The sequence below is a fragment of the Mirounga leonina genome, unplaced genomic scaffold, assembly GCF_011800145.1.
Source record: "Mirounga leonina isolate KUSES-001 unplaced genomic scaffold, KU_Mleo_1.0 Mir_169, whole genome shotgun sequence".
Classification (NCBI taxonomy): Eukaryota; Metazoa; Chordata; class Mammalia; order Carnivora; family Phocidae; genus Mirounga; species Mirounga leonina.
Genome location: NW_023270431.1, coordinates 20,754,961 through 20,760,960, shown reverse-complemented (window position 1 = coordinate 20,760,960; position 6,000 = coordinate 20,754,961).

Here is a 6,000-nt window from a genome sequence, read left to right as displayed (position 1 = left end):
CTCATGTATGCTTCTTTTTTTTGTTTTGGAGGAAAATCTTTTCCCAAATCCCCCCAACAGCTTTCTCTTAAGTCCTATAGTTAGAACTGGGTCCCTTGGTTATTCCTACTTGAAGGCAAAATATGTATCTAGCATTTTTATATTTATCACGTGAAGTGGGCTTTGATAGGGGGAAGAAGGGTAAGGGAAATAAGTTCTGGGAAAGTAACAGATCTGCCTCATCCCATTGTTGTGAAGATTAAATGCAGTAATGTGGGTAAGGCACATCTAACTGGACTGGGCACATAAAGGGCTCCATCCTCATTTCTTTGTTTTGTTCTCCCTTTCTCCCCCTTCAGGTTTCCTTCCTCACTCTCTAGCTTTAAAAGAAAGGTGGAAATCCAGAAACTTTACTCACCTTTCCTAAACAAAGGCACTGCTTGTCTCTTTCACCCCAACCTACTCTTTGGAGTTCTGCAGTTCTAGTTTCCACAAACTTTCTGGAATCTCCCTGACCTCTCAAGAAAGTTCCTGACCTCAGACTGAGAAATACATTTTTATGGCCAGCCCATGGATGTTGATTATAAAAAAGAAACTGAAATGTCAACTATATTTCAATTAAAAAAAATAAACAGAAATCTTTATAGAACAAAAAAAGAAAAACACAACAGAGTATAAGTTATTTCTATAATGTTCGTCTGCACTAAAAATCATCTGTTTCAGTGGAGCAAAGCTCTTTGCATCAAAAAAGGAGCAAAAGGCACCCCTGTGCCTATCTGTACCGAATGCTGGCTCTGTGAGCACCATAAGATGTTTCTTGCCATCAGAGCAATGACTTCAGTTTTTCCATTCCAACTGTGGTGAAAATGAATAAGAAAACCATATCCTGCCTCTGAAAGCAGGACACAGGCTCCACACTAATCAAAAAAGGAAGATTCATTATAAAACAATATTTTACTATCCAGATTCTGAATCATTTCATGGACCGCCACAGGATTAGAATGGGGATATTGTACAAGCCCAAACCTTTGGAAGAAAGTTGTTTTTTCCTAAATGAGCTCCTCTTGCTGTTCTCTGATTCACTGCAATCCAAATCTCACAATTTCACCTCTTTCTCTTTTAATCATATTCAGAGATAGCTATTTTAAGGGGGCCTGGGCATAGTGGGGGGTTGCAGATAAAACAGGGGCCAGGGCTTATCTGAAAATGCATGAACTGAGAAGTGCCAATGAAACAGTGGCACTGTAGAGGCGCCTGGGTGGCTCAGTCGTTAAGCGTCTGCCTTCGGCTCAGGTCGTGATCCCGGGGTCCTGGGATCGAGCCCCGCATCGGGCTCCCTGCTTGGCGGGAAGCCTGCTTCTCCCTCTCCCGCTCCCCCTGCTTGTATTCCCTCTCTCACTGTTTCTCTCTCTGTCAAATAAATATACATAAATAAATAAATAAATACTGGCACTGTAGACAGGTAAAAGGAGAGTAACATTTTTAGAAACCTGGTTAGTAGCAATAAAGACTTAAAAGGGCTGTGCTTTATTTGCCAAACCAAGGTTGACTTAGCAATGGACTCGTGAACCAGTCCTGATGAGAGGCACTCTGAGCTGAGCACCTGAGTGACTTCCCTGGCTCCAAGAAGGGAGAATGGGTTTCCCTGTGTTGTAACCATAAGCGAAGCCAGGTGAAATCTGCTCTGCAGTGCTATCATTCATGAACATTCATAGACAAAAAAAGTTGACAACCACAGACCATGCTGCTGTGGGATTCTGCTGGATACACTGCAAAGGAAAACCACCAGCAGCTGTCTGAAGCTGGGTTTCTTTTATTAACATTTGGTTAATACAGCCTTTGCCATGAAACAAGCCAGATGAAAAACCAGCCTTCATTAGGAAGTCCTTACTTAGTACAGGCTGCGACACATTATGTTGTTGTGACCAAGTCAGGAGGTTTTCATTAACTTGCACACTGTTCTGTGCCCAGCATGGACTTAAGTGCTCTGGGATCATATAGAGGGAGTTGGAAGCTGGGTACCGCCTTGTGGGGGCATGATCTCTCTTCCTTTCGGGAGGAGGGAGGCAGACTAACATTCAGGAAACTGAAAGAAACCTATGTAAGTTGAGTGTGGGACTCATGCTCAATTGTGTGGGACAAGTATGAATAGGTTTAAAAGGACACAAGAATCCATGTGAGTTGAGTCCCTTGAGAGCAAGAGCCCCAAGTGGCTCATTTTGGTATCTTCAGTGTTGTGAATTTGTCACACAAGGTGGGGGTTTAATTGGTAAATTTCAAATAAAGTTCAACTCTATTTTTTTATTTACCCATCATTTCAATCCTACCCAATTTTATACCTGCTGTCTCTGCCTATGCACTTAGAATATACATCTAAATTAAAGCACCTCAAAACACCAATGAAGTTTCTAAACAGTCACACTCTAACACATGCATGAACACACACACTCACGCACAAGCTCTCATTTATTCTCATTTTTATTCTTGTCTCTCGTGATCTCGTGCTTTTTCTCACTCCAGAATTGTTTCTAGGAGTTGGAGAAAGAGTAGAGTAGCACCTAGTTTTTCTAAGCCTTCACCTACCAGTTCACAAAAGCACAAGGATTAAGAATTAGAAAAGTAGAGGAAGAAGACAAGAGCATGATGATGGGGGAGAGAAGAGAAATAATAGGAGAGAAAGAAAACCAGAAAAATCAAGCTTCCTATTGTGAATAGGGAGTTAATTGTAAACGATGATACTTTTACCCTAACAAGGAGAAGGAGGATGGCTCCCAGATTTTATAGTAGGGTGATCCTCTTGCAAAGACTAACTGCTTTGGGCTTGTTGACTTGTGGAGAAGCAGAAAAAAGGAAGTACATTCACATCTCCATTCTGTAATAAATTCCAGTGACTCATAGTTCTTGAATAGTTTAGTTTCTTGTACATAGACTTAGGTTTTGTAAAGGTCTTTCCCACTGAGCCAACTCTCATATAAAATGAAATGAGGAGTACCTTTTTGGGAAAAGAGTTGATTACTTAATGAATGCAGATGCCTTCTGTGGTGATTAATTTTATGTGTCAGGTTAATTGGGCCCTGGTGTATTTGGTCAAACATTATTCTGGATGTTTCTGGAAGGGTGTTTTTGGATGAGATTTAACTTTTTTTTTTTGAGACTTAACATTTAAATTGGTAGATCGACAAGCAATCTGTGACAAACGAGGCAGGAATATATAATGAAGAAAAAAGAGTCTCTTCAATAAATGCTGCTGGGAAAACTGGACAGCTACATGCAAAGGAATGAAACTGGACCACTTTCTAACACCATGCATACACAGGCGACACACAAACACACACACACATACACGCACACACATAACTTAAAATGGTTTAAAGACCTAAATGTGGGACCTGAAACCATAAAACCCCTAGAAGAGAACACAGGCAGTAATTTTTTTGACATTGGCAGCAGCAACATTTTTCTAGACATGATTCCTAAAAAGCAAAAGCACAAATAAACTATTGGGACTATATCAAATAAAAAGCTTTTACACAGCAAAGGAAACCATCAACAAGACAAAAGGGAACTGTCAACAAAAGAGGCAACCTACTGAATCGGAGAAGAGATTTGCAAATGATATATCCATTAAGGGGTTAATATGTAAAAGATATAAAGAACTCATACAACTCAACACCAAAAAACAATCACATTAAAAAATGGGCTGCATATGACATATCAGATAAAGGGTTAGTATCCAAAAATCTACAAAGAACTTATCAAACTTGGGGCACCTGGGTGGCTCATTTGTTAAGCGTCTGCCTTCGGCTCAGGTCATGATCCCAGGGTCCTGGGATCGAGTTCCACATCGGGCTCCCTGCTCGGCAGGAAGCCTGCTTCTCCCTCTCCCACTCCCCCTGCTTGTGTTCCCCCTCTCACGGTCTCTCTCTGTCAAATAAATAAATAAAATGTTAAAAAAAAAAAGAACTTCTCAAACTCAACAACCAAAAAGCAAATAATCCAGTTAAGAAATGGGCCAAAGACATGAATAGACATTTTTCCAAAGAAGACATACAGATGGCTAACAGACACATGAAAAGATGCTCAGCATCACTCATCCTCAGAGTAATACAAATCAAAACCACAATGAGATACCACCTCAGACTTAACAGAATGGCTAAAATTAACAAGTCAGGAAAAAATAGATGTTGGTGAGGCTGCAGAAATACCATATGATCCAGTAATTCTACTACTGGGTATTTACCCAAACAAAACAAAAAAACTAATTTGAAAGATATCTGCACCCCTATGTTTATTGCAGCATTATTTATAATAGCCAAGATATGGATGCAACCTAAGTGCCCAATGATAGATGAATGGATAAAAAAGATGTTATATAATATATATATGTATGTATGTATAAAAATATCAGTCAGCCATAAAAAAAGAATGAGATCTTGCCATTTGCAACAACTTGGATGGACTTAGAGGATATTAAGCTAAGTGAAATAAGTCAGACTGAGAAAGACAAATACCATATGATTTCACTCATATGTGGAACCTAAAAAACAAAACAAATGAATAAACAAAGAGCAGAATCAGACCTATAAATACAGAGAACAAACTGATGGTTGCCAGAGGGAAGGGTGGTGGGTGGATGGGCAAAATGGTTGAAGGGGAGAGGGAGATACAGGCTTCCAGTTATGGAATGAATAAGTCACGGAAATAAAAGGCACAGCCTAGGGAACACAGTAAATGATATTATAATCGTGTTGTATGGTGACAGATGTTAGGTACACTTGTGGTGAGCGTGGTATAACATATGAAGATGTTGAATCACTATGTTGTACACCTGAAACTAGTGTAAGTAACACTGTGTGTCAACTATACTCAAATAAAAAAATTTTTTTTTTAAAGATTTTATTTATTTATTTGAGAGAGCGAATGAGAGACAGAGAGCATGAGAGGGAGGAGGGTCAGAGGGAGAAGCAGACTCCCCGCCGAGCAGGGAGCCCGATGCGGGACTCTATCCCGGGACTCCAGGATCATGACCTGAGCCGAAGGCAGTTGCTTAACCAACTGAGCCACCCAGGAGCCCAAATAAAAAAAAATTTTTAAATGACACTAATGGACAATAAAATTTAAATAGAACACATATAATACTTTTTGTTTGCTTATTTATTTTTGAATATATTCATCTAACATCTGGTTTAATATAAAACAACGATATTTCCCCAAAAAAAGTTGTTAAAGATTTTTTATTTTTCAGTAACCTGTACACCCAACTTGGGGCTTGAACTCACAACCCTGGGATCAAGAGTTGCACGTTCCTCTCATCGAGCCAGCCAGGCACACCAACCCCCTCAAAATTTAATTTAAAAAAATGTGATAGACTGAGTAAAGCAGACTGCCCTCTATAATGTGAGTAGTTTCATCCAAACAGTTGAAAGCCTGAAAGAAAAAAAGGCTAACCTCTCCTGAGCAAAAGGGAGTTCTCCAGCGCAGACTTCAGGATTCATCTGCAACACTGACTCTTCCTGGTTTCTCCAGCAGACCGTGTTTGGCTTGAACTGTAACTCTTTCCTGAACCTCCAGCCTGCCAGCCTCCTGCATCAGATTATGCACTTGTCAAGTGTGTGCATGTGCACATACACACGGTTCTCTGGAGAACCTTGGCAAATACAGCATTCTATATGCTGACAAACAAAACTGAGATGCAGCAAACGTGTTCGTGCCTTTCTCCAGTCAGCACCATAACTGAGAAGGTGAGAGTCCAAGATCTGAGGTCAATGGCCTGGTTCAGGTGTGAGCTCTGTTCTCTCTTAGCCCTCTGTCCTGGATAGTTCACCTAAACTTGAGAAACAATTGCCCAGGAGACAAGAACAGTGCCAACCCCTAGTATATTAGTTTTGTATGACCGCTGTAACAAATTACCACACACTCAGTGCTTAAAACAACATAAATTTATTCTCTTACAGTTCTGGGGGTCAGAAGTTTCAAATCAAGATGTCAGCAGGACTTCTGGAGGCTTCAGGGGAGGATGTT